At 36.8% G+C, this 18980-nt stretch overlaps 1 long non-coding RNA gene across 1 annotated transcript; it reads right to left on the bottom strand.

The window, feature by feature from the left end:
• Positions 1-8285: 8285 nt before the first annotated feature.
• On the bottom strand, positions 8286-14946 carry LOC138107381 (uncharacterized). Its single transcript, XR_011149464.1, has 4 exons — positions 14866-14946; positions 14250-14316; positions 11248-11303; positions 8286-8538 (listed from the first exon to the last, which is right to left on the bottom strand). It is a non-coding gene; the product is annotated as an uncharacterized lncRNA (long non-coding RNA).
• Between the last annotated feature and the right edge of the window lie 4034 nt (positions 14947-18980).

Raw genomic sequence — 18980 nt, 5'->3', positions numbered from 1 at the left:
TGTGAAACAATACAGGAAACTCTCAGAGCTTCAGCTTCAACATCGCCCACGTAACTAAAACACCTGTCCTTTCTCCAGACATCTTATTAATAATGTGATTGTAAATACACCTGAATTCCAAAGTCAGAAAGCAGATATTGAAAGAAAATAATGCTTTACTTAACAAACAACATAGCAAGGCTCTATCTGCAGGTAGCAGGAAACTTCTGCTAAAGAAACATTTTGCTGTGGGCTCACACAATACATGAGGGAGAACTCCAAAACATCAGCGTTCCTGACACTGATAATAATACTGCTTTTTAAAATAACATAAGCCACTGCTAATTCAAATGCTAAGATAAAAGACATCTGATTTGAAAACAGTACTTTATTCTGCTTTGGATATTTTTCTTAGAATTATCTCTGCAGGCAGTTGAACCACAGTCTAAGGATCTTCTGGTACAAGGCTAAGCAACTTTGAGGAGGAAGACCAGATTACATGTTTTGCATTCAATAAAACTGTGCAAATATTTCCAGAGGGGACAGTTTTGAAACCTGAAATGCTGCTAAAGGTTCTCTAAGCACTATGCTAAATAAATGGTAAATTTATATTTCTAGAAATTGAAACATATCCTGTTATACTGAATGCTCTTAGCACAGTTACATAGAGATTATAACAGGGAAACATTTCAGTAGCAAATTAAATCAAAGAAAACTTCCAACTGAGTTTTAAAAAAGAGATCTTGGATGCTTTTTTATTTTTATAAGGGAACAGACAATCCTTTTGAATATTCTCTCTGAGGCTGAATATCCAATTCAATTACCAAAGAGCTGAAATTGAGAAGTTCTTATGAATAAAACAAAAAGCCATTTCTTTTGATTCCTGAGCAAAGCATACTAGAGAAGCATTCAGACTTCCTGTGTAACCATAGAGACATTGGTCACTAGTTCATTTCTAAATATTTCCAGGAACAAACACCTATTAGGATTGTCTTAAAACTTGAGGGAAGCAGATTAAGTAAATGATTTTCTGCAATTCTGTGATCATTGTTATATAGGATCTTAGGCAAAGGAAACATCTATTAATTTCTTGGGCATGCTTGTGCAGGCTTCCCCATGAATTTGAGTGGAGAATATCTGACTGTTTGATAAAATGTAACAAGAATCTTGAGATTTTTAACAATATCAAACCACTGTTATTTTTATGACTATACAAACTGATATCTAAATCACTTATATTTGGACAGATTAGAGCAGAATAAGCATCTTCAGCATGGTCTAAACCTCTAGTGAATTATTTTCAGCCACATTCATCTCTGCTATAACTTAATTGATATGAATTTTTCTACAGTTGAAATGTATGTTGGTCCTATAAAAGCACCTAAATTTAAATGCACATAGCTTAACATTTTTTAGTGCTTTTAATCCAGTACTAGACAAAGAATGAAATGCCAAGACGAATTATTCTCAAGTTTGCCAGGTTTTAGCTGGAAAAATTACTGGCTCATGAAACAAATCTTTTCAAATATGAAGAAGAGTAGAGAGAGGTACTGAAAAGTCAGTTTCTAGATTTTAGCAATTGAAGGACTTTGCTCTAAATGGGCAGAACACATATTCTTTGACTTCTTCCTATTATCATGCATTCCAAATTCCCCAAATATAGATTCTGAGGTGGGAATCAGAAAAAGTACTCCAAAATCAAGTACGAGGTTTCACCCTAGTTAATAATTTTCAGTTATTTTGTCTTTGTGATTATCAGCCATATACTGAATCTATGTACATCAGCTCAAAGTATCACAAGAGAATTTCAGTTGCATTTCTACTTTAGTCTTTGCTAATTCTTGTCTCCCAGGTCTCACAGAAGGCTGTTAATTACTTAACAACTCACATATTAGGGATAACCTTGCACCATTGCTGCCCTTGAGAATGTGTATGGCCTATCCAGAAACTTTTCCATGGGTTTCATTACCTTCACCAGCCTCTGTATTGGTTTTAAAAGAGCATTGGAGTCAGAAGTAAACAAACAGAGTTTTTAAACAAATACTTTTCTCCATTTCTTTTCCCCTCTGGGTCTGTTCTCAGACTCTTGTATGAATTACTGGGTGTATCCTGCTGTTATTACCCTCTATTGGAGAATTGTCATTTACTTTCCTGCAACCTGGATCAGACTACAAGTTATATAACTGAGAGTTTCTGCAAGGGGGAGAATATTTTATTGTTAACAAATGGAACTTCCTCACATAGCTCAAAAGAAACCTAGGTAGTAGCAAATAACAACAAATATTTAATTCTTTTTATAGCTCTTTCTCCTCATCATAAGGTCACCTCTAATAGCCATTTACTGCTGTCTTATAAAAAAACGTGCAAAAATTACTCCCCAGAATTGTTAACCATTTGCCTCTAGGAAATGACATAAAACATGGGTTCCCACTTTAGAGGGAACTATACTGCTTTTTGTCTCTAAAATTAATAAATCCTGAATTCTGGCAGGAAAAGAATTAATAACATGACTTGTTTCCAAGTTCCTCTCGATTGCTATGCTATTAGGTGGTTGGCCCAACATCACAGCACTTTGTGACAGTTTTAAGCCAACCATTCGCTCATCCCATGCAGCGTAGGAGCCTACCATTGCCTCCTCCAGTAAAATCTTTTCCTCGGTGGACTTCTGGCACCAGCAAGTTGGAGATACACTAGTGCTGTAGTGGAAAACATCTGGTTCATTTGATAGGAAAAAAAGAGGGAACTGGATTTATATGAAAATCTCTTGAAACTTTGAACTGCAAAATAGCATTTTTGTTCTGTTGAAAATTTAGACAACCTCCTATTATTAACATTAATTTGAGTGATAAATAAAGCATTTAAACAAAATTCCTGTTGATATGATGCTTCATTTACTAGGAAGGCATATTTGACAAGAAAGAGGATTGTGAAATTTTTTCATTTCCCTTTTTTTTGACAAATATGTTATAATTGGTGGAAGAACTATTTCAAAGAGAAAGGTGGAAGCAGGTTCCAAGAAGATTGAACCCTACTGGGGTTGCAAAAGAAGCTACTAAAGGGATTCAAAACTGAAGGTAATGAGGGACAGATAAGAGACTGGTAATTTTATGGAGACTGGATTCTAAAAGGCAAGCACTGTAATGTGGGACCACAATAAGTACATGTAGTGAGGGTAATGAAGATTGTAGGGATAGTTTAATAAGTAATCAAGTATAACACCTAATTCAAATGCTTTGGCAGAGGTCACTTATACAATCCTCAAACATGTTAAGGAAGCTTGAGTATTGTGTTGCCTGCAGGCAGATATAAAAGCATACATTTTGTTTGCTTTGAATATTAAACATTAAGATTTTATTTAACAATTAACTTTACCATTACCCTTTTCATTATTTAGAGGAAAAAAATACTACTTTTCAATACTACTTTTTTTTATGTTAAAAAATGACAGGAGTGCAAGTGATGGGTCCACAACTAATATGAATATGTGTATGCATGAGAAACTTCCAAGGGCTGCCCCGAAAAGCATTTGAGAATCAAGCAAAAGCATTTGAGAATCAAGCAACCATGTAACTGAAGGCTTAAAAGAGACAAGTAGATTACAAGAAGATAGTTTCTGAGTGAATGACTCAGTAAGTCCACAAGAACCATTAAAAAATATTACAAAAACCATTATCAATTAGTGAGCCAAATCAAAACTCATTCACACAGAAAAATAGGTTGAGTGAGTAACTTACACCAGTCTGGTAGGTTTTCTGTTTCTTTATATTTGCATTAATGAATGCATTAATATCTCCACGTTTTCTTTCTCCTTTATGAGGAACAAACACAGCTACAGATCTTTCTGTAATAGAATTTCTTGAGACCCCAGCAAAAGGAGCAAAAGTCTGAGAGAGAGAGGTGGGAGTCCACAGTGACTCATCACTACAATGCAGAGAAATAATGAGGTGATCAAGGGAATACAAAAAGAAGAAAGCTAACAGGACTTGTGGCTTTTAAATAGGCAGTTTCACAGGTAGTGGCAATGTGACATGTGGAGGAGATAATAAGTAAAGCAGAAGACCCCATAGCAGCGTTCTGACGTCTTGAATATTATCTTCTGTATTGTTTTGTTTTCGAAATATTCAATATTGTGAAAGAGCTATCAGTTTATAACACAGAACTGCACAAAATGCAGAAGGCTGAACACATGGATGAGAGGGATTCTAAATAAACAGCAAAAAACTGTAGGCAGGAAATGTAGAGAAGATATGGCTTGAGATTTACACAAAGAAAGCAACATGAAACAAAAGCACATTATCTGTCATTAGGTGTAAGCTGAGGGAAATATAGATCAATTATTTAAGAGGAAGAGTGAATAAATAATGAACAATACTAATAATGTCAAAAGATTTACTGCCTTTTTGGTATGAGCCTTTGGACAAGAAGATTAATAGCAACCATGCATGTAACACAAACAATAATAGAGTGGCTCAGGCCAGCAAACAGGTTACAGAATACTTAGAAAAATGGGAGGTATTCAAGATGGTAAATGGGATGGATTTCAATCAGCATTTTTAAAGGAAGTAGCAAAAGCAATTGCAATTAGTTACCTGAGAGAATTTGAAAGAAGAGAGACAGAGGTGTCAGTTAAGACTGGAGGGCTGGAGAACAGTAAATATAAATCTAGTCTTTTTTTCTTCAAAATTAGGAAAATGTGGGACTGGACATAATGAAGTCAAAAAGATATTGTGGAAAAGTATTGAACAATCATTCAATTAGCCCCTGAAGGAAATGTGATAGGAAACATCTCAAAAGGAAGTACAAAAGCATACCCTGTCAAAATAATCTCATCTTCCACAGTGTAGAGTCAATAGGGAAAGCAAAAGGTGTTTCACATCTTTATTATGAAAATGCACTGCATCTAGAATTATCTTACAACAGTGAAAGGACTGGACAATAAAGCTGATTACAGTGTAGTGTTCAGTAGTTTCCAGCTGTACCTATCAAATTCTTTTATAGATTTGCTCTGGGTTTTCACTAATAGCTTGAATGCTGGATTAGAGAGCATACACAAATAATTGCACTAAGAGCAAGCTGGGTTAGAGGAAGCACTTTATGAAAAGCAACTACCTTCAGAATGTTTTTGCTCAATTTACAAAACTATCTGAAATTAGTAAGACAAAACAAAACTAAAGAGCATTTAAAAAAAGAAAAAAAAGCTTGGGGCTAATGATGGTTTGCAAGTATAACAGGGAGCAGAAAGTAATTCAACATATATTTTAATCTAACATGAATCAGTCATGCCAGTATAAGGAAGAGTCTTGTTCTTCTGCTGCCACACCTCCTCCCTTTTGCAAGAGAAAAACATTGGTATTGCTTTTCTGTAAACCATATCAAAGACACAACGTAGGTGAAAAATAACCTTTTTTGGCAGATTAGTTTCCAGTTCAAAGGAGAGAGATGTGGATGGAGAGAGGAAGGCTGCAGCAGGACTGACTTATTACAAGTTTATTCTGATTTTAAGCTGGGTTCATGATGTTACACTTAATCTAAAAAGTTCCAAGAGGAAGACTGGATGTAAGACATCAGAGACAGCAAGACACACTGATGAGCACCTGTCCTCCAGCCCTCCACTGCAGCTCAGGAAAGCATAGGCCAACACACCTGAGAAAGGGGTAGATGGTGTGGAAGGAGTCCAGAGGAGAGCAGTGAAGGTAAGTCTTTGAAAGGACTGAGGAACTCCTAGCATTGATGGGGTTTGGTTGGAATGCTGGAGCCTATTTCAAGTACGTCAGGTTCCTTCTAGGCATGTTTTTTATATTTTTTTAATTTATTTTAAATATTTGATATTTAAAATTTTATAATTGTAAAATGCTTTGGGTTTTTTGAAAAACACTTCATTTTTAATTTGTAAAAACTATATACCTGTATATATGCTTTATCAAGTCCTGTTATCTCTATTCGATATAGCACAGCAATATCCACCAATTGTCCATGTAGCTATGAGTTACATTCCAGTAATCTGAAGAAATAACTTAATATTATATATGTTTCTTCATTTTCTGAATGCTTTTGCGAAGGTTTCAAGATTAGAAAACCTTATCACTTTGATATAGAATTTAATGCATTTTCAAATAAGGCCATTTTCAGTTGTTTTTAACAACAGAGGTCCTGGCAAAATTTCCATAACTAAGACTTGAAAATTACTGCGGAATTACCAGAAATCTTCAGGGAAGATGGTGATTTGAAACAGTGGTATAGGCAGACTCATGATATTTTGACTTTTACAGCTGCTAAGAATATATTCAAAAGGCTGTTGAAATAATGGTTAAAGAACTCCACTGAAAGGTAGTACTGCCACCAATAAACTTCTTGGGTAAAAATCAGTATCAGCTGCCCGGAAAGATATTTCTGTGAAACCCGTGTAATCAATTTTTAGCTTACTAGTCTTAGTCCATTTGTGGGACAAATGAAAGGGAAAAAGAAGTTCTTTGACACAGTCTCCCCAACAAGCTCTTCTCCAAATTGAAGAGATGAAGATTTAAGGGACTGTTTAGTGAATGAGGAATTGGTTAGACAGTCACATCCAGAAGGTAGTGGTCAATAACTTAAAGTCCAGATGGGCATCAGGGACAAGTGGTCACGGGCATCATGGGTCCATATTGGGGTAAGTACTGTTTAATATCTTTATCAATGCCATGGACAGGGATCCAGTGCACCCTCAGCAAGTTTGCAGATGACACCAAGCTGAGTGGTGCAGCCTGAGGGAATTGATGCCATACAGAAGGATCTGGACACACTCAAGAGGTGGGCCCATGGGAACACCAAGAGGTCCAAGGTACAAGGTTCAGCATTTAGGTCAGGGAAATCCCCAATATCAACACAATCTGGAGGATGACTAGATTGAGAACAGCCCTGTGAAGGAGGGCCTGGGGTAGCAGGGTGTTAATTTTCTCTTGTTTTTCGTTTCTTTTCTTCATTACTTTTGTTTCTCGAGCCAACAGTGTGCATTTACAGCCCAGAAGGTCAGCAGCATCCTAGGCTGCATCAAAAGCAGTGTGATCAGCAGGTCAAGGAAAGTGATTCTACCCTTCTGCTCTTCCCTTGTGAGACCTCACCTTGAGTATTGCATCCATCTCCAGAGTCCTCAGCACAATAAAGACATGAAACATGCTGGAATGGTTCCAGAGGAGGGCTGTGATGATGAACAGAGGGCTGGAACATGCAATGAGTCTGAGAGAGGTGGAGATGTTCAGTCTGGATAAGAGAAGGCTCTGGGGAAACCATATTGCAGCCTTCAAGGGCGATTATAAGAAAGGTGGGGACAGATATTTTAGCAGAACCTGTGGTGATAGGACAAGGGATAATAAGAATGGTGAAACACCAAAACAGGCTGTCCACTGGGAGGTGATGGATGTTCCATCCCTGGAAATATTCAAGGTCAGGTTGGCTGGAGCTCCCAGCAATGGGATCTAGTTGAAGATGTCCCTGCTCTTTGCAGTGGAATTTGGACAAGCTGACCTTTAAATGTCCATTCTAACGTAAACCATTCTACAATTCTATGATTTGATGAGACTGCTAAAGGGCCTTCAAGGGCTGAGGTGTGGGAGGGAAGGCTGGGAGGACCAGTTTTCAGTCTTGGGAAGAGTCATCCAGTTATCTCCTCATGAAGAATGTAAAAACTGGATCGAATCACATCACACTGTATTGGAATTATTTCTCTACTCATAACTTCAGCATCCCACTTCAGTGTAACATAGTTATGTTCAGTTTACTGGCTCTGATGGCTAAAATTCTGGGAAAGCTGCACTCTCTTTTGTGAGGTGGAAAAAAAGGAAAGAAAAAAAAAGAGCGAAGAAAAGAAAGGCTTATGAGCTTCCCTAAGGAAAAGAGACAGAAAAATAGTTAATCCCATCTCCTGTTTTACTACAAAGTGAAGTCGATAAGTATATTTTGAGGGTTCAGTCTCCAATTCCCATTTCTTTAATTTGAACCTCAAAGTATAAGAAAAATAACTTCAGCCAGGCCAAATATAAAATGTGTGCTCAGTCCCAAAAAAAGTTCAATGTTTTCTTGGCTATTGTTCACAACTCTGTAACAAACTATTCTGCTGGCAATTGTTAGGCTGGATCAATAATTATCTTTGTCCTAGTGCTTTCTTAGATGGAAGCAGAATGAAGAGTCATTCTTTCCTCTTTATTGAAGAAAGCAGTGAAACAAATCAAAGGAAAAAACAATATTTTATTAATAAGAAATATTTATTAAGCTGGTGATTACCATAATACCACCAAGCATTATAATAGTATTAAATACTCTGGAGAGTTGCTGGGGTTTTGGAGACTTGTGATAGGGAGGAAGGTCTCTCACTCCTCTCGATTTCAAAACCTCTTGTTGCATGGCTGGTCCCCTGGGGGTGCTTGTCACCGAGGGCAGTGGAAGCTTGCAGATCCCAGAGAAAGCCCCACTCCCTGCCACAAGCACCAACTCCCCTAACCCCATGACAGGGTTCCTCATCACCAGGAAAGCTCTGCTCTGCCATTTTTTGCTGGTGCTTTCTGTCAGCAGAGAAAGTGAAGAGAGCTGGAAAAACAGGAAAGAAAGTGGTCAAAGCACCTAATAACTATTTTCTACTAAAAGAAGGTTGCCTTAAATATGTACAGGTAGTTCACCTGTCCATTCTCCCTTTAGTAAAGGTAGTACAAGTGATTTTTGAGTTAGTAATTCTGCAACTGTCCGTGTGACTGCTTTGGGCTGAGCTGCAAAAACTAAAATGTGGTTTAAGTACTCATAAATTTGAAACGCTGTCCAGGATCCCACGCATCTCAGCCCAGATTTCTACCCCTCATCCTGCCCACAGCACTGAACCCCATGCCAGTCCCTTGGTGCCATCAGCCCCTGCCCTCAAGATGCCTCAGCAGGGCTGTTCTCCAGCTTCCCACAGCCCAGCCGTGCCCGGCCATGGGCTATGGGCCATGCTAAGCTGGGCCCAGCCTCTGCCTAGCCTCATCTCCAGGGAAGTGCCCAGTAGCTGGGACTGGTGCTCTCTGGTGTCCCTGGCTGCTCTGCTCCCAGCTAGGATGGTGAAACAGGCCTGGCTGCCCATCCCTGCCTGTGCTGATGAGGTCTTCAGTGACTCCCAAGGGAACTCAGACCATTACAACACCTGTATGTAGACACCTGCATTGCAGACAAATAAATGCAGATTTTTTAATCTGAAGTTAACTCTCATTCCTGGAGGTCATTTCAAGAAAATGTCTGTTATGAGGTTTCTTGTACAAAAAATAGGTTTGACTTTGACTAATGTGAAATTTTTATTGGTGATAAGGAACTTCATATAGTTTAGTATGACTTCTTAAAACCCTCTAGTTTTTTTCTTTTTTTACCAAGACTTCTGAATCATTCAGCAAGATGAGTAACATGACCCTGTCAATCAGCTCGGTATCTCCTAAAAATCCATAAAGGTTTATTAAACTTTTGAAAGGGAATAGGTGCTCTCTAATTCTATCAGAGGCTTTGTTTCTCTGAAGTGACCAGCAAGAATACTGGTGCAGAAGGATCTCAGTGATGGAGCTGAAGTAATAAATGCATAATGATGACTTTGGTGAGATCTCCCATGTTTTCTGACAAGTTTTTCTTTAAGGCTATAAGAACTCTGTATTTCAGTTGCTACTGTCTGTATTTCATTGCATGGAATTATTTTATAAAATAAAAATCTTATCTGGGAACCACAGTCTGCTCTTGAATGCATTGACTCTTGCGCAGAAACAGATCTAACATATATTTTAAAATCTGAATGACCAGAGCTTTGCTAGCATTTTATCAAGAATAGGTAAGAGACGGCATTGATGATTTCCAGTCTGACATGTCACCTTTTCCTTGTGTAGAAAAATAGCAATTGTACCACTGCAATCAACTAGTGAGGTCTCATATTCTCCCAGATGGATACAAATCACAGTTTATGCCCATGAATAAATGCTGCAGCACCCAAATTAAGAGGAGCAAGAGGCAATGCCTTTATGGTCTGGTGAGCAGTGACTCGAGCTGATGTACAGCTTTTTGATTTCTTCTGAAGATGGTGCTGCTGCTAGCACTTGAATTGCCTCTGCCTGTGTTTCTTTTTTTTTTCAATTGCCCTCTGCAGAAGGTTAATAGTAGCTTTAGAATGCCAGAGTTTTCTAGCCAGTGAATCACCATTTCAGATTTGTCAGTTAGTGATGTGAAACCAGCTATTTTAAGTGAAACACTTACACTTCCCCCCCAGCTCACTCCACAGATGCTCTTCAGTTGTACGAAGAAATTGATCATTTTGTTTCTTCTTCAAGCCTTCAGAATGTCACTAATTTCTTATTTACCACAAATTTTTCATCTTGTGTAAGTTACACTGTAGAAGCGTTACAGTTACCCTATATGCTCTACACTGTTCTCACAGCTGGATAATGAAAGAATGAATGATATCCAGCACAGAATTAAAATGCATAAGTATGGAACTTGTTGTAAACATAAAACTGCATCCTGTCTATAAATATCCTTTTAATGATGCTGTGAATTAGTACACTTAAGTTATTTCCAGGTTAAAAATTCATTACTCCTGCTATGAAGAACAATTTACAGACAGATTAGTAAAACCAAGCTGATTTTACAATTATTATTTTCTTCTGACAGTCATGCTATTTGCATTTTGTATTTCCCTCAACCTAGACAACTTTTATTAGGAAATGTCAGCCCGAAGCAGCTGCAGAGAGTCAGCAGCTGAGATTTGCATTGGTTTCCTTATGTCTGCTGGGGATTTTCTGCTCTCTGCTGCACATTATAAATATTAACATAAAGGAGAAAGATGAAGTTTTAGACATTTTGATCATCCTCATGAGGAGTCACTGTCAACAGCATTTGACCAAAACCTTTCTATTTCCAGACCAAAGAGGGAAATGGCTGACACTACAGAATAGTGACATTTTTAAGCCTGCTTGCTCATCTTTTTTTTCTACCCTATCATTATGATACTACATCATACATGCTCCTCTGATCTCCACTTTCTCTGTGCTCACAGATCATTCTACATTCAGCTTTTGATAGGTCATTGCAACAGTGAAGAATATGTGCATAGTGCAACAGTGAAGAATATGTGCATAGTTCAACAGCTACAATGTCATTTTTATAACTAATGGAAACACAACTACTTTAAAATATCATCTGACTCTACAAAAAAATCTGTTATTTAATTGATTACTTAAGAAAAACATGAAAATATCTTCCCCAAATTATAATTTAAAAATTACAGATTTTAGTTACCTTTTTCATGTTTCAGGAAGAACATTATAACCAGTTACTCAGCTTGAAATAACGCTCTACAGGATGTGAGGGAAAAAAGATCTCATGAGTGGTGAGATTCATGAACTGTGTTGCCAATGTTGCCAACTCCTATCTTGCCTTTCAAACTGTGTATCAGCTGCAAGTAATTGAAGCCCATAAACTGAGAGATTTTAATGTATCTTTCAAAATTCAATACAGTTTTTAAGAATCCATTGTTGACATCCTTCAATTCAATAGAAGAGCTAGATGATATACATTTTTGTCTTACATCCATCATCATGGTACCTAATATCATGGTTAAAATTTGTCATTCAACCTGAAGACATCATTGCTAATTCTAAATGCTTAAAAATGGCAAATAACAGGAAAATTAACTTCTATCCCTTCCACACAAAATTAACTCTGATAAAAACTAGTTAAAAAATAATCAGACTAGTATGAACTACTTTCCACTGCATAATTATGTATTTTTTTTAATTGTGACTGACACATCTTTGTGCTCAGAATAAAATGTTATTTATACATAATAGCACAGGAATATAAATTGCCCCAGCTAAAGATCACTTGGTATAGAAAAAGTTAAGCTAGTCATCTCATGAAGGTTGAGAATTTCCAAAAGAAGTCCTAAATACTTTTTATGAGTATATGGAATCACCAAATACATCAAAATATTATTTGAACAAAACAAACAAGTATCTGATTTCTGTTTAAACCTGGCATAGTTTAATTCAGTACTTGAATCTTTGTCACTGGTATTGATGAAGGATAGATATCCAAAAGTCATTGGATTGATTCTCCACTTTAGAATCAGCATTTATAGGTTTTTTTAATCATTTCTTAAGCTTTTCAAATTGGATTACTAAGGAAGTATTATTAAAAGTATACCTTCGGAAAAAGTCTTTACATGCATGTATTATTTTTCTTTTGCTTTCCATCCTCAAAGTACTGAGGTAGATTAAATAGCCAAGAATAGACTTCTTTGAACCTTAAGAATATTTTTTCTGGATTTGATTCAAGGTTAGATTGATTTTTATTTCATAAAAATGAGTTAATTCCTCTCAATATACCATGTCTGGCAATGTAATACACATCTTAAAAATATTGAAGTTCAAATTAGTAATTCCTTTACATAAATAGTTGCTGTGGGGAAGAGGACGGAATATTACATGTCAGCTTCCAGAAGCAGCTGAGATACAGTGTGAGGAATATGTGGCTGATCTGCAATGATTTATTAATACTCTAAATTGCCTAGTTGTGGCTGTATTAGTTTGCCAGAATGTTTACTATATGCATATGTTGATTTACTTTATAAGAGAGTAGTTAGAAAACTGCCAAGAAGGGAAAATAAAGATTCTCAATAAGCATCCTGCTGGTAAACATTTCAAAGGCACTATGAAACAATATCTGAATTATTAAGCTATTCCAGGGACCAGTCAGGTCATTTCTTTTGCTAACACTAAGAGCAATAAGATCAGAGGAGCAGTAACATAGTAAAGCAGTCATTCTAGAAAGAAGATGGAAGCTTTATTGTGCAAGATTAAATTTTGAGCTTCTGACAGTGATAAAAGGAGGCGAAATCTATAGATAAAAACTTTCTACTAAGCATTTTATCTCCAGTGAGAATGCAACTGACCATAATTAGCTTTTCCATGGTGAAATTAACACTGTGCAAAATCAGGACCTTATTTGGTATGGACTCTGAAGAAAAATTATCACTTCTAAACTCCCCTTTACAAATTAAAAGCATCTTTAAATGAAGGTCAAACTATCAGTACATGTAGACAATGGTTTTTGCAAAGCATTTTGTTTTTTCTAACTTAAGTGATCACTAAGATTGATGGCCAGTAAAAACAAATTGCACTAAAATGTGAAAGGACACATATTTTTACTAGGTTTGCATTGTTGTTTTCTTTCTTTCCTGCTGTTCTTTATCATACTCTCCAAAGGTTAAAAAGGAAAATTGGTTTTTAAATATTTTTCTATGTTTAAAATTCTCCCTTCATGAAGCAGACTGCCAAACAAAATTACTGCCTCAAACTTCGATACAATGGAAATGAATTTTATTGAGTTAGCTTTCATAAATTTTATTTCAACGGACAGAAGTTCTAAAAAGTTAGGCCACAGTTAAACTACAGGAATAGGAGCCTCAGAAAATCCTGTAATTAACAGCCACAAGATCTTTGTAAACAGGTAATGTCAAAGGAATCAGAGGCAAGCTAGCATGAAATAGTAAAAACAAGTGGCTTCAGTGACAAGCAATCAGCATCACAATAGGGAATATCCAGGAAACAAAGAGAATTAATTTTGAAAGCTTTAGTCCTTCAGACTAAAAAAACAATCCACACACTTCTGCATATCCTTACATTTACTTGTGTGAGTAGGAGCAAGTTGACTAGAAAGTGCAGAAAGTTAAAGAAAACTTGCAAACAATTTCAGTTGCTGCACTGATGTTCCAGTGGCAACAAGATCAAACAAGCACACAAATTCTAGGAATAAAGGCATGTACAGTTAGTATAGATTCCCTTCACATCAGAAGGAGTCTCTACTAAGTGCATGGGGACAGAAAACCAGGATCAGAACATAGTACAGTCAAAACAAAGGAAATTAAAAGTCCTGATACTCTACAGTGACTTTCTGAAGTGCTGCACAGCAGTCTCAGGAGATAGGCACAACCTTTTATAAAAGAAGAACAGAAAGAAAAATAAGTCCTAAACCCAAAGTATTGTTCAGTAAGGAAGCTGTTCTGGCCAGAGTGCAGAAATCAAAGCTCTGTGAAGGCAACAAACAAGAAAGTAGCAGATAGGTCATGAGGTATCAAAATATGTACATTAATTAAACATATTGTAAACTTGAGAGAAAACTTGATACAGAAAATATATCTCCAAAAGACCTTTGGGGTTGTAGAGGAGTCTGAAGTATTTTGGTCTCTGTCAAAATTAGGGATGCTGATTCCAAAAGCGAACAAATAGTAGGAGACTCACCCTGATGGTACCTTCATGACAGGAGGGTCTCAGCACTGAGAATGAGAAGGACTTCACAAAAGCAGAACTATCAGAAAGCACATGAATAAGATAATTTAAAACTCAAAGGGAGATATGTGACTGAGCAAAGCACACCTAAAAGGTTTAGCTGAGTCTGCCATGCAGTATTTCAGCAGCTTTCTATACTGCATATTGTACTGATCTTCATTAACTTTGCTTTTCACTTTTGTCCTGAATGAGTTCTCCCAAGGAAACATGACACACATACAGAACAAGCAATCATTTCTACAGGAAAAAAATGAGCAAGGTCACCCCATACTGTGTCGAAAGAGGCATTAATGGCATCTCAGTATCTTCCAAGAACAAACCCATTTACGTATGCCATCACCGTAAAGTCTCAGCAATCAGAGCACTACAGCAAAATTTATCAGTATGCGATGTATTTCACTTCGAGCAAAATTTTAGTACTGTTTTTGACAGTACCTTGAGGTATCCTTTGGTAAATGATAGCTTACTAAAGGTAGCCCGAAACCATAACAACTGGATAAGCACACTTGTTTAATTTTCTTTTCAAAAGACTAAAGTATAAAATAGAAAAACATGTATCATGTTTTACCTAAGCAACAATATCCTTTTGTGGTTGACAAAATATATGGAAGGTGTTTCTTAAAATCAAATTGCCTGCAGTCAAATACACATAAAAAATGAATTGTCTGCAACTTTCTCACAAAGGGAATAACTTCCATTAGGTCAGACTAATGTGATGCACCTGTTGACTTACAGGTTATACTTTAAACGTAACTCCTAATTCCTTAATTGATTTCAGGCTCTTGCACAGAGTGTGAGGACATTGACTAGAGCACACAGCAATTTCTTCCTAGATAAGATAACTCATTTTAGTAATACTGAATAGAATCCAAACAGAATATGTGTTCAGGGTAGATTGAGTACCTGATCCCAGTCTTACAGTGCATATAAAAATATACATTGTATATATAAAATATGCATTATATTAACTTTAAACAGGACACTTGTACTTTTGAAACCAACGGACTTATCAGTGCACCTAATGACTTTACTGTTTGGGACACAGAGGAGCCCTTTTTTTCCCAACAGTTAGATGTTGTCTTGTTATTTTCTGAAGACCAAAGGCAACACATGTAGAGATACATAAACTGCTTCTGCAAGAGGATTTGCTTCATATTTGCCTTTAGCCTACCTCTGGTATGGGTTGCTCATGCTACAAATTTCTTTAAGCAAGCATGAGAAGTGTTGCACAATTCAGCTTCCTCATGTTCCATCCTCTTTTATCCAAATGCCCAGAGGAATCCTACTGGTTTTCAATAGGTATAGACAAGGATGCCTCAGGATATTCTGTTTCTGCCAGGCAGGCCTGTGAAGATTCTGCATGGCCACTGATAAGCAAGTGAAGGAGATTAGGCCTTTGCTTCAGCTCAAGTATTGTACAAGCATGACTTACCTATTCACTGACAGTTACTGACTCATGCACTAATAATTACTCTTCATGAGTTGGTCTGCAGCAATATGCTGTCTTCCAATCTTCCTCTTTCCCTATTCCCTACTCCCAGAAGTCTGGGTTTTCTCAGTGTCTGTATGATATCTGGAATTCTTCTCCCAGGGCCCAAAGGTACCTGTCTAGCTCTGAGGCATAGGAAATGCAGATGGGCAAGTATCTCTCCCAATGTCAGGCTGGAGAGTCAGGTCTTCAGAAGATAACACCATCCACCCAGAATCCAGGTTCAAGGATCTTCCCTAGGACTGGGTAAAGAGGCTCTTCTCTTTAAGTCTCTGGCATCAGTAATTACTATAAATATTACATAAGGTGAAACCACTCTCAATTAAAAACAAAAAACAAACAACACCCAACCCCAAATCTCTTTGTAAGACTAATGTCAAACGTCTGTTGACAAGGTACTGTAGTTGAGAACTGAAACAGAGAAAAAACCTTATTTTCTTGAATGCTGAAAAAAAACACCAGTGAGAGCTGTCCTTTAGGGAGACACTAATATATTTGGGTAGGATGTCAGGGAGCTGCTACCAATGGCTTAGTACTTCCTGTGCACTTACTTGGAGACAAATTCTGGTGTGCAGTTTTCTTTCAGGAAGCCACAGTAGTCTCCGATTGCTGATGCACTTAGGTCTTTTACTTGATCAATTCCCTAACCCATAGACACTATCATGAAAAATATCCAAAATAGAAAAGAAAATAACCTTTATTTTTTGCACATTAATGTGAAAAAGAGAATTTTTATCTTCCTTAATTGTAAATCTGAAACAGTAGTTTTACCCAGACACTTTATATGTCATGTACACTGGCCACAGTACATTAAAATACCTTCAGGGGTTTATTGGCTCGTAAGAAGCAATGCCAATACAGTCATGATACTCTTCACAATTTAAATTCATTTAAACATGGGAAATAAAGGCAGGCAAAGAACATGAATGGGAACAATTACAACAGCAGGCAAACAAACATCAGACTCTAAATATGGGGATCTGTCAGGCTGCTTCCTCTCCCTTTCTGCACTTTTCTTTCTTCAAGGACTACTGAATTATTATTTAGTCAGCTTCTCTTATTTTGGCAACAAGCTCACTTAGCTCATCAGTGCTTTCTATTCCCTCTTCAGCAAAATAATAAAAATTGTTACTTAATAAGTTTTCAAGAACTAATAACTTCAGCACTGGTTTTCTTGTTTAAGCAACATAAACTACTTAATCTGGAAGGACAGAAACTAGGTCCCCAGCTAAATTTCAAAATCTGACTAATAAAGAGATAAAGGATTCATTTCTTTCAAACAAAAGGTTTATTTGACCATGAGGGAATAGGGGGAAAATTTAAGAATCTAAGCTAAAGGTACATGAAAGGAAGCGAGAAGACTGAATAAAAGAGGAGAGAGGTGAGAAAAACATAACCTTTGCAATGTCCCAGGCTCTTTCTGAAGCAAACACAGTATAAAGCACTGTATGCATTTAGGCCCCATCAATTTGCATAACCCAGCTGTGATCAAAGCAATTGTTCATCAGAATTAAGTCAAACCCACACAGAAGTGTTTGGAGCCTAAGAACTGTTGTTGCAACAAGATGACTGAAAATACAGAGTCAAGAAAAGCAGGGCTTCAGCAGCTGTTTGAACTTTTTAAAGGAAAAATTGTACTGCAATAACTAGTGGAGAATCAATATTTTCCTAATTGACTCTTTCCTTTGCAATTTTGAGTCTGTTATATCACAAGTATTTCCTTGTACCACAACAAATGATGTAAGGTTTCAACTGTAATTTTACTATCAGAGGGTCAAATACCATTTCACACAAGTATTAATAAACTTGCAGCCGAAATCAAGACAAACATTGAAGACTGACAAATTCCATGAGGAAAAATGTGATATCGTGCTCTCCTTGAAAGAAAAACTGCACTGGCAAGGTCACTAAAAGGGTCTCTAATTAGCTTAAGAAATAAGTCAACAATAACTTTTAAATTTAAAATTAAATTTAGAAAGAAAACACTGAATAATCTAGAGAAAAGCAGTTTGGTTTAGCAATTTGGAATAGCTTAATAAATTGTGAAGAAGCATTTGGACTAAGTGTACTCCTAACATCAGCATAAGCACATTCTTTGAGTAATACAGGATTAACATTGTCAACGACTAAAACATCATCACTCTGGCAACAGAATATAAATGGTTTCTCTTCAGCAGGATTCTTTAAGTGATAAACCCATCTCTTGTCAGAATATATCCATTACTTAGTCTTTATTTTAAAAACATTGATCCAAAAACAATATTGAAATCTTTAAGTGAAGAGAGAACACTGGACTATTAAATTACATGGTTGCAGAAGGGGCTGTTGCAATCTTTTGCCATGAGATAATTAGTTTTACTTCCATCTTGTTCAAATTCACTTTAAAATTAAGGTGTTCAGTTCTGAATTTCTGCCAAACACTGCGACAAAACATAGGCTGCAGCTGAAGTATCAGGAAACAGAGAGAGGGAGATGGGAGCCATCAGCAAAGCAAAAAAACATTTTATTGTGATTGTGAAAAATTGAAGTAGGAGACAGCATATAAAGAGAAGAAAATATAATCATTGTTCTGCAGAGCCCTGGGATGGAGCCATTGCACAACAAGCCAAATACAAAGGAGGAGGAGGGAAGAACTTGGTCAACAATATAATGATGATCTCAAAGATTTTAACACAGCCTTGATAAGGTACAAACAATTGCTGCAGTGGCAGAAAAATATGGTTCAGCAGCACAGAATATTAATTATGGCACTGAATGAAAGGTCTGGTTTAAAGTAGATATTCATATGCCATGACAAATAAGTGAATACAATGAGAAAGAAGAGAAGAAAGACCGGCAGGAAAGTATAAACAATGTATCAGCAATTACCCAAAAATGAGAAAAACAGTGGTCTTCTTTTTTTAGTGTCATGGAAATGATTTCTTCCATTAACAGATACAGAATGGAACACAAGGAAGACAGACAGCATATACCATTAGAAAAGTTAGCCTAAGGTGGCAGTAGGTAAAGCTGTTACTGCTCAGTACCCATTGGTATACCAGCTGTGTTGGCACAAACAAACTCCTAATGGTCATGAGAAAATAGCCCAAAGTCAACAGTGGGAATCTGTACTTTACTAATTCTTTATGCTTATAGACAGGGTCAGAAAAGAATAAAGACTAAATAGACAGACAAAATGAAGAGCTGGATAGGGA

The sequence above is a fragment of the Aphelocoma coerulescens genome, chromosome 3 (genome assembly GCF_041296385.1).
Source record: "Aphelocoma coerulescens isolate FSJ_1873_10779 chromosome 3, UR_Acoe_1.0, whole genome shotgun sequence".
NCBI classification, from domain to species: Eukaryota; Metazoa; Chordata; class Aves; order Passeriformes; family Corvidae; genus Aphelocoma; species Aphelocoma coerulescens.
Note: the sequence above shows the minus strand (reverse complement) of the source record. Positions and strands in the feature narration are given on the sequence as shown.